Source organism: Hordeum vulgare, chromosome 7H, assembly GCF_904849725.1.
Source record: "Hordeum vulgare subsp. vulgare chromosome 7H, MorexV3_pseudomolecules_assembly, whole genome shotgun sequence".
Lineage (NCBI taxonomy): Eukaryota > Viridiplantae > Streptophyta > Magnoliopsida > Poales > Poaceae > Hordeum > Hordeum vulgare.
The window spans coordinates 121,982,928-121,994,329 of NC_058524.1; positions in this window are offsets into that span (position 1 = coordinate 121,982,928).

Here is an 11,402-nt window from a genome sequence, read left to right on the forward strand (position 1 = left end):
TCCCACTGAGAGTAGTTTGTCATGATATTGTCTAGGAGTTTTGTGGCTTGTCCTAATGTGATTTCCATGAACGTTCCACCTGAGGCGGAGTCCAAGATATTTCTAGAAGCGAAATTCAAACCAGCGTAGAAGATTTGTATAATCATCCAAAGACTCAAGCCATGAGCGGGACAATTTCTAATCATCAATTTCATCCTCTCCCAAGATTGTGCAACATGTTCATGATCAAGTTTCTTAAAATTCATGAGATCATTAAGGAGAGATAATCTTAGCTCGCGGAAAATACGTGGATATATAAGCATCTTTGCACTTGTTCCAAGAATCAATACTATTTTTGGGCAAAGATGAAAACCAAGTTTTTGCGCGATCTCGCAACGAGAACGGAAAAAGATTCAATTTAATCACATCATTATCCACATCTTTCTTCTTTTGCATATCGCAAAGCTCAATGAAGGTATTAAGATGGGATGCGGCATCTTCACTAGGAAGGCCGGAGAATTGCTCTTTCATAACAAGATTCAGCAAAGTAGCATTGATTACGTATGATTCCGCACTAGTGGCGGGAGCAATCGGAGTACTAATAAGATCATTATTATTAGTATTCGAGAAGTCACAAAGTTTGGTGTTTTCAGTCATGGTGACTTCAGCAAGGAAACAAGCACACAAGCGAACAGAAAGCAAGCGAGAAAAAGGGTGAACGAAAAAGGGAAATATTTTTGTAAATTTTTGTTTTTCAGAAGTGGGGGATAGGAAAACAAGAGGCAAAAAAGTATATGCAAGAGATGAGTTTGCGACACTTACTTGGATGAGCTTCACCTAGAATAATCCCCGGTGCCACAAATTGACACGTTTACGGGAGACTATTCTTGACTTGATCCTCCCCGGCAACGGCGCTAGAATCCTTCTGCTGCCTCTTGAGCTTGTGTTGGTTTTTCCCTTGAAGAGGAAAGGGTGATGCAGCACAGGAGCAGTAAGTATTTCCCTCAGTTTTGAGAACCAAGGTATCAATCCAGTTGGAGAATCAAGCCAAGTGTCTAGAGTGCCTGCGCAAACACAAACAAGCTTGCACCCAACGCTATAAAGGGGTTGTCAATCCCTTCAATATTGATTGCAAACTGAGATCTGAAGGCGGAAAGTGCAACGAAGTAAAAGTGTAAGGCTGAAAATATGATGTGAAGTCGACCCGGGGGCCATAGTGTTCACTAGAGGCTTCTCTCAAAATAGCAAATATTACGGTGGGTGAACAAATTACTGTCGAGCAATTGATAGAACCACGCAAAGTCATGACGATATCTAAGGCAATGATCATACATATAGGCATCATGTCCGAGACAAGTAGACCGATACTTTGTGCATCTACTACTATTACTCCACACATTGACCGCTATCCAGCATGCATCTAGTGTATTGAGTGCATGAAGAACAGAGTAACGCCTTAAGCAAGATGACATGATGTAGAGGGATAAACTCAAACGAATGATGTAAACCCCATCTTTTTACCCTTTATGGCAACAACACGATGCGTGCCTCCCTGCCCCTTCTGTCACTGGGTGAGGTCACCGCACGGTATGAACCCAAAACCAAGCACTTCTCCCATTGCAAGAATCATAGATGACGTTGGCCAAACAAAACCCATAACTCGAAGAGAATTACAAGGATATGAAATCATGCATATAAGAGATCAGAATAAACTCAAATAAGATTCATAGATAATCTGATCATAAATCCACAATTCATCGGATCTCGACAAACACACCGCAAAATAAGATTACATCGGATAGATCTCCATGAAGATCATGGAGAACTTTGTATTGAAGATCCAAGAGAGAGAAGAAGCCATCTAGCTACTAGCTATGGACCCGAAGGCCTATGGTGAACTACTCACGCATCATCGGAGAGGCCATGGTGTTGATGAAGAAGCCCTCCGTATCCGAATCCCCCCTCCGGCAGGGCACCAGAACGTGCCCCAGATGGGATCTTACGGAGACAGAAGCTTGCGGCGGTGGAAAAGTACTTTCGTGGATCTCTCGTGCAGTTTTGGATTTTTTAGGAATTTATAGGCGGAAGAGGTAGGGCAGACGATCCACAGGGGGCCCACAAGCCTGCTAGGCGCGGGCCCCCTGGCCGCGCCTAGGGGGCTTGTGGCCTCCCCTGGTGGCCTCTGCTTTGGTTCTCACGTCCCGTGCGTATCTTCTGTTCCGGAAAAAATCTTTTCGGATGTTTTATTCCGTTTGGACACTATTTAATCTTCTCCTTTGAAAAGGGTCAAAAACACGGAAAAAACAGGAACTGACACTTGGCACTGAGTTAATAAGTTAGTCCCAAAAAGATATAAAAGGCATACAAAACATCCAAAGTTTGACAGCATAATAGCATGGAACCATCAAAAATTATAGATATGTTGGAGACGTATCAGTAAACTACCATACCCATCAAGTGTTACTAGAGGTCGTCATGTTGATAGTCTTGGAGTTAGTTTTCCCTTTCCGGTCTACACGTTGTGATCATTCCTTCGAAAAGTGTACATGCTTTCCATAGGTGTAGCACTCTAGCTAAGCCTTGTTCTGCTTCTTCTTCTTGAAGGCAGCAATCTTTACACGCTTGTTCTTCCCTTTGTTCTTGTTTTGTGGGTACCTCTAGACCATATTGGCGATAGGCTAAACATCGCCTCCTTTGTTAGTCGTATCTTTCGCCCGAGCTTTCACTTCAACATCAAGAGATGCAATCAGATTTTCAATTGATATTTTTTGTCTTTTATGTTTCAAAGTAGTGGCAAAATTTCTCGAAGAAGGAGACAACTTTGCAATCATGCACCGGGCCACGAACTTATAGGGTAGAACACACTTAAGGAGTTATAGTTCCTTCACAATGCACTCTATCTCATGAGCTTGTTCAACCATATAATAGTTATTCACCATCTTGTAGTGATGGAAACTCTCCATGATGTATAATTCACTGCATGCATCGGTTGCACAAAATTTAGAATTCAATGCATCCCACAGTGTATTTCCATCTTTTATGTGCATACAAGCATCACACTGGTGATCAGCAAGAACACTCAAAATGCATGCCACAAACATAGTATTGGCTTCCTAGAACTTTCTCTGATGTTCTCAGAAGTTCCCTCTGGCACGCCAGTACTAACCTAGAAAACTTACAAAGTAGTAAGTCAAATCATGGACTTGACCTGTCATATCTTAAAGTGCATAGCAGCAACCTTATCCGGCCTGAGCGCATTAGCGAATCTAGCCATAGTTAACTCAGAATATTATCTACATTTAGATTTTTTGGATTGTTGAAAAATTAGGCCAATTCATGATTAATTCCATTAAATAAGTCATGTCTAGAACAAAAAATAGCATGCGACAATCTAGCATACTAGATGAACAAGAAAACATGCACATAACATAACACATGTCACAACAACTACAAATAGAGACATAAACTAATCATGATGAGCGTATTGTTCCTTAAGTGATGGAGGAGTAACCTTGTTGATGAATATGCTGGCGACAATTTTTTGCTGATGACGTAGTAGACGATGATGAGTAGCATTGCCCGACTTGGACGAAAGACAATCCACGATGACGAACTTGAGCAGTCGTAGAGCGATTCCCAAAAACCTAATTCATCCCCTCCTCATGCAGGATCGCAAGAAAAATGGTCTGGATGACCTGCTCTCCCGCACACCGATGCACGTCCACATTCGGGGTGAATTACACTACGGTGGCGGTGCAAGTTGGGAGATAAGGAAAAACCCTAGGTGTTTTCGATATATCTTTGACCGTGGTCGGTAGCAGTATATATAATAGGACCAGTGGTGGTATCGTGTTGCGATCACCTTAAACCAACTTTGTTTCTAAGTCATATACTTATCACACAACATAATTAATTTTTCTACCAAGATATTAACAATAAAATGACAAAAGGAAGTTCGGTACTTGGAAGGCACTGGACGATTTTTGTAGACCATTCACATGCATGCCGCACACGCGTGTCGCCCCAGCTAGACGAGCAAGAATGTGCGTGTGGTCTTCTATTTATCTCCTTTACACATCACTAATTGTGATCTAACACTTCCTACACTAGTGACATGGGACTAAACTTTTAGCACCACTACTTGCCATTTTTTCATGGGCCTAGTTTAAGATTTCAGAAATTCTACATGGGCTAGAAGCATTATCTCTAGTATTTCTTACTTGGCATCATCATTGTGATATTGCTATTCATGACGTTCAACCACTATTAATTATGCCTTTGTCTTCGTAGAAAGAAATTATGCCTTTGTTCCAACTTCCAAGTCCAATGATGTGTGCATATGTTCCTTATTCATGAAGTTACACTTGTAATTACCTTTTTTCATGTATTAGTTCATCTATTATGATTTTTTTATGAACCACAATCTACACTGGTTTGGATAAATAGTATATATCTCTGCTATTAAAGGAAAGTTAGCATGTTCAGCCCATATCCTCCCTGGTCCTCATACGTTGATTGTTTTCTCTTTATGCCCCTCCTTTCTATAGATTTTGTTAGGAATATTGATGTTGCTCAAAATAAAAAATAAAATGAGTAGAGTAATTTGAAATAATCAAAACCAAATATGTACTTTTCTTTGCTTGTCTTACTCATTCCCTCAAAACATGTATCTTGGAACAATTTAAACCAAATCGATACTTTTCTTCCTTGTCCTACTCATTATCTCCTTGTATTAGTTTGCTATTTTTTCATCGTGCCTATACCGAATCCATAGGATCTTGCGCTGATATGGAACTAATTCCTTTTTGTTATGCAAATAGAAATAGTACTCTTGGATTTATTCTTCACACGTTACAATGAAATGAAATATGCAGTCAAGTGTCCTGTCTAATTCTTTAGTGTATACCATTTGATAGTAGTAAATATTCTTCAAGTGTTGCCAAGAATAAGTGAGTGACATAGGTGGCGTGTTTTGATTGGAGAGGTGAAGGTATATATGAAACACTATTTATGTTGAGCCAGTAGAATATGTATACCCCGTTGCAACAAACGAGTAGTTACATTCTTTGCATAAGTGTGCACTGGTTAATTTCTACCCACATTTGTCATCTTTTCAATTAGGTTTGATGTGGATTTATAGATTACAGCTTACTATGTCTCTTCGTCGATCTTTAGCAAGGGGTGACTAGGATGTTGCCGCCCATTAGGTAAGCTAGTGATATAAATTAAATGAGAATTTGATCAATAATAAGGAAAAAAGTTGCATTGATGATCCCATCCATCGAAATCAAACACGTTGGCCTAGCCCATGATGGACAATTGCATCCTCACAACCAAACATGTCATTAATGAATGGACTTTCCACTTTGATGTACTCATATTTGGCGCGAGTACATGTTTAGGCTACTCCTCTGTCCTCTTCTACATCGTGGTCAATGAGAAAGGGATGACAAACTCATCAACCATGGTGGCCCATGACACCAACTGGGCAACTTCCCATCCCACAAGATGGCACATGCAACCTTATGCTATATATTGTTTGCATCATAAATCTCTCGATCGGGCACCATAATGAGACGCGATAGAGCCAAGAACTTAGGTATTTTCGACCATCTTACATCGCATTGACTTTAAGGTATTGTCTAACTCCCCACAAATTTTGCATTTAGATACTAATCGGGGTTTGTCTACCTTCCTCAAAGTTCCATGTCTAAAATATTTGTGATTTTGTGATGTTCTTATGTTAGTTATGTTGTTAGCTTTGGTGTAATCCCATGTTTAGTGGACAAAAATAAGTAAATACGGGAAGGGCCACAGGCAGGCAAGAAGACAAATGACAAAATAACACCTATCATCTAGTGGATGCTTTGGTCACATTTATAGAGGACAAGTATCTAAAATCAGGAAAGCGAAGGAGGAGATGAAAATGGCACATAGACATTCTAAACATATTTTGGATCCTCGGACGATATAAAATTATGCATATTTTAATACTGGACTTTTATATTTCTCTAAACGTACTATTTTATCAAAGTAGAACCTATAAGTATGATGTTTTGCACTTAGTTGGCGTACTTAATCACACAATGATATTGCCAAATATTAAGTATCGGGTCACTTGTCATACAAATATAATCGTACATCACTGAAAAATGCTAAATTTAAGTTATGTCTCCTGCCAAAAGTTTTTTTTGTTTCATATTTTGACAAGTACATAAATTATACAACATATAATTATATATTATGTTTGTGCATACATGTGTGCCTATGTTTATTTTAATATCGCGTTTTTCTATCAAAAATATTAGAAGTGATTCCTATTGTATTACTCCCTCCATTTCTAAATATAAGAGATTGTAGAGATTTCAGTATGGACTACACATGGAGCAAAATGAATGAATGTATACTTGAAAATACGTCTATATACATTCACATGTAGTTCATATTCAAATCCTAAAAGTTTTTATATTTAAGAACGGAGGGGAAATTAGGTAAGTGTATATGTGGAAGGGGTTCCTAGTGTATTATTGTATAACGCCCCCATCTGCCGCCAGATACCCTCCTTCCATGTGTGCCATTTCATTTGCTTGTGTGAGGCATATGATGTTTGGTCCACCGGGTAGAGGCAGTCGTCATGCGTGGAGCCTGCCTGACCATGTGTGAGCATACTAGGCATCTCGTATGTCTTTCCTGGACCCCACCCAGCTATCGTGTACAAAACCTAGTTGTTTCTTTTGGCCGACGTGTTTGGAGGTGTTATGGAGTCGATGTCTTGCTGGTGGGATAAGGTGGGTGTATTCATTTGGTATGTGCCCAGTTGTTTCTCTTTCGTTCCTGCCTATTCACCTATCTGGTCCTATCCAACCAATGTCTCGGTGGAGCTGTATTCATTTTGTTCGGTTGGTCTTATTTGGATGGTGTCCACGCGGGGTTGTGTTTGTTCTGTCCGATTAGTTGTATCCAGCTAGTATCACCATGGAGATGTGTTCGTTCTATGCTTCTTTGGTCGGTAGACGGTCTGTATGCTTTATGTACTCAACATTTATTCGATGGTCCCCCCTTTTAGCCCTCGTGCCATTGGCTTGGTTTGGCGGTGAGGGCGGGCGAGTCCATTGACTGGTAAGCCTATGATGCTCATTCCACTAGGTAAACGCATGTACTTGCCTTGGGTTTGTACTCTGCGTTGTAATTTTTTTTACATTGTGTGATCTTTCTATACTTTTTGGACCGTGTCCATGTGTATGAGTCCGTTTGTTGGATTTTTGTAGTTTGTCGCTTGTGTGATCTTCTCATGCATATTATTTTCGTCTCCTTTGACGGTATGAAAAATCGTCAGTAGCCTCGGTAGGTTGAACATGGACAAAAGTACTAGAAGAGAGTTCACACAAGGTGGTTGCCCACATTCGGACCCTCGTGGTTACGTAGTACCAACATCCTGATCTGTTTGTATTGATGTAGGAGCACCTCGTGCGAGGGGGTTACAATATGATGGATATGACTACCTAGTGTACGGTCTATGGAATAGATTGTAATGTCTACCACTAGCCTCACCTTACATCAGGGTGAGAGCTGGTGTTTCACGGTCCGAACTGACCTCGCCGTGTTGAGGGCTTCTTAGATTTTATATCGCGATGATCTCCTTGCGTTGAATCGGTCCCCTGGACTGTCTCCCTAAGATGTGTTTCCGCTAGGCTTCCTGGTCCGGGAGGCCGGCCCAATACCAGGTTCCCTAGCCGGTGGGCCACCCTCGGTGTATTGCATAGTCATTTGGCTTTCTCATTCCCTTAGCCATTGTCTTCTTAGGCTTTGCCCCGGAAGTTCCTCGCTTTGGTCACTCGAGGTGCTCTTTCAGCCCATCTCTACTATCTGATTGCAGCTTCCTACTTTGTTGCGTGTGAGTATAGCCTTCATCCTTCGTGTTAGTTGAGGTTCTTCTTATTAACTATCTCTGATCTCTTGTCTTTTCTAATCGTGATCTCCCTTTCCGTCCATTATTTCATATCTTCTGAGTTGGTTCTTTTCTTGTTCGTTCTCTATCCTTTCTCTTTTGGCCTTTTTCCAAATATTTCTTTTCTATTCAATTTTCTACCCGGGTCCCTCCTATTTATACCTCTGCATATCACACAAGTTCACTCAAAGAAAACTCCACTCTCATCATATGTTCCGAGAGAGAACTCCATCTCCTTGTGTTTATTTCAAAGGGCTTTCCACTCCAGCCATCCAAGCCAATCCTTTAATATCTAATCTACTCTTTCTTTCCACTCCTTCATCATCAACCCACGGGACATATATTGAGAGAGCTTTGAGTGTTCAGGTTATTATGTTCTTAAGCACAATTGCAAGGAATTCATCACCAAGAAATTTATATCTTGTTACTTTTGAAGGGTATGCTTCTCCCAAAACGTCTAAGTGCTTGGAGGTTTTCAAGTTTGTGAAGAATCCAAGAAATCCAGAAGTGCTTGGAGATCCCCTACTTCATGAAGATCAACCCTAGTGATACCAATCCTTCGTGAGTGTACGCCATAGTGGAATCCTTTGTTAACCCTTCATGGGTGGGTGTCCTCCGTGGACCAATCCTTCATGTAATCTCACAATCGAGATCCTTGTGTTCTTAGACCCTTCGTAGGAAAAGCCTTCATCAATGTAGACTTAAGATAGTGCCAACTATGTGAGCCATGGGAAAATCTTCACCGATCCAACAGATGTTTGCGTATCTCTAGATCTACTTGCTAACTTCCGTTTGCATGTCTATACTTCCTGATGCCTACAGTTTATAGACTTGCATGTGTAGGTTGTTTGATAGATTTCTAGAAAAGCCTAAATTTCCAAGGAAATTAAAATCTGGGGAAAGACTCCTTCTTTCGTCCTAGTAGTATATTCGCCTCCCCCCTCTAGACATACTTATCGATTCAACAGAATTCCCAACTAGTGTACATTAAAACATGAAGCTCATGACTTTCTGTATTAGAATGCATAAAGTAGTGCTACTTTGAAGCCCTTTAAAGGCATACTATAAATGATAATGGTTTTCCACTTCTCTCACACACATCTTTTTCTTTCCTTCTCTTTGCTTATTTTATTCGTTTTCATAGTTTTCCCTTTTATTTTTGTGACACCTCCATGGTGGATATTTTCTTTTAATCATTCTTTGGTAAAAGAAACATCTTACAGCGATGAACAATACACTTCTACTTTGAATACTTATACTCAATGTAATCATAACTCAACCTCTGAACATAAGATAAACTTTATATGAATGCTTTGGTGACATACTAGCATTAGATGGCCTAGAATAGGATGTTATAATGATGATCAAATGACTATGCGTATCCAATATACTAGCTATATGATTAACTAATACTACAATAAGGAACGAATCTCCAATCGTGTCATCTAGTCGAAGGAATGACTTGAAACTGCCATGGTACGTAAGTATATTGGATGGTTTGATGAAGTTTTTTGGGCTTATGTGCACGTGATTTGGATGTATCAATGAAGTATGCACCATGTGACACTGTAAGAGAGGATAATGCCTGATAGGAAGGGGCTAGCAATTATGAAAGTCAAACTGGAAGTGCAAAAATTTTAAACTTGCATTAATAAAAAATAAAATTCTACACAGCAACATTGTGGCAAAGTTACACAGTTGTGAAGCACATACCCCAATGGAGAAGATTGGTAGAGGTTAATCATCCGCCGCCCCGCCCAAACCAAAGTGGTTGGACTATCACTAATTAATCACCATGATACGATTCTAAAGTTCGTCGATTAGGTACCACCCTTGGCCTTGTGTACTTGCATCTTCCTTACTCCTCACTTGGTATGGTGACACTCCCTTGATCATCGTTATTAGTCGATCAAGATTCAAAACATACACCTTGTCATCTTCTCCTTCGAAACATCCTGCATGGATTCAAGGACTTGCATTCACACCTAGTACATACCATAAATATGAGAGACAACGTCATACTTCATGAATTTACCAATTATAGGATCAAGTACAGAATATTATACAGTCTATGCAAATTACGTTATTTGAGAACCGAGAGTACGTTCACCAAATGACATTGCAATACATATTTAGTTCCACCACAATCACATGACACGACTTCGAGCTAGCCGTGAACCGTGAACCCATAAAACTAGACACTAAACTCTACCACTGGATATGCATATTTAACTCACATATTATGCGCCAATCAATAAGTAAGGAGATAAGAGAAAATGGTAGGAGAAGGAGGAAAATGCTTAACGACTGTAGGGAGGCGTGACAAGACTATAGGCATCGCACTAAGCATCAGACTGGTGGGCAGAACCATGGGGAGAGACATTTCAGCGCTTAAGGTTGGGATCTCCTCGCAATGGTCGTTTGAGGTTTGATCTTTTGAGCTTGAGGAGATGAACACCAACCTCTAAGTGAGTGTGACCGCAACAAGGATTTAGAATGGGAGCGGTAGTAGGGGAGCAGTCGAGTGTACTGAGGGGATAATGCTTATGGAATAACACTAGGAGAGAGGGAGCGGTTGTCGACCAAGTGTAGTAAGAGATAACACCGATGATAGGAAAGATGAACTAGGCGAGCGATGAGGGAGTAGCTCACTGCCACCGCCACAAAGTGTTGCTTTAGATAGGAAAAATGGTAAGTCGGAGATGGGTTGAGGGTAAAAATAGATTAGAGTTGCCTAGGATGGACGGTCAGAGAGGGATGTTGGGTTTTGCTAGGGCGGCCTCGGGTGTGGCCTAGTTGCAAAGGAATAAATCGGGTTTTGATGGGGGTTCTTAGGTCAAATATAAAGCCGGGAAACATTGTTCAGATTATAAATGTAGACTACAGCGTGAAGCGATAAAAATTGAACGGACGCTCGACTAGGCGAACCATGGTTAAATTTAGTTTGAGCTACCAAAAGCTAGTCACATCAAAGAAAGGTGTGATTCCTGTTTTCCCCTCATTGCGACAAGATGTCACACAAGCATGCACACCAAGCAATCTAAGCAAGATAATCTCACAACCCAATCAACATTATTTTGGAAAGGCTATGTGTGTCGTTACCCAATTTTAGGAAGGTTCCATAAGCTTCTCATAAAAAATATCTATTATTTCTCTACCAATTTTTACCGGGTTTCTTTTCGGGGTTTTCCTGGTTTTTTTCATGTTCACTTTTTCTTTTTTTAGTTTCCTTTTTATTTGCAATTTTTTTCCATATTTTTAGAAATATCCCGGAAATATAAAAAATGTTCACAATGTTTTCTAAATTCTCACAAATTTAAAGGGATATTAAAAATATATTTTTGAAGTTCATAAATATTTCTAAAAGTGTTAAATTATAAAAAATATGTTTCATTATAGAAAATGAATTTTATAGAATTGATAAAACAAATATTTCAAAAAAACAATTTTTCAATAAGTTCACTTTTTTACTACT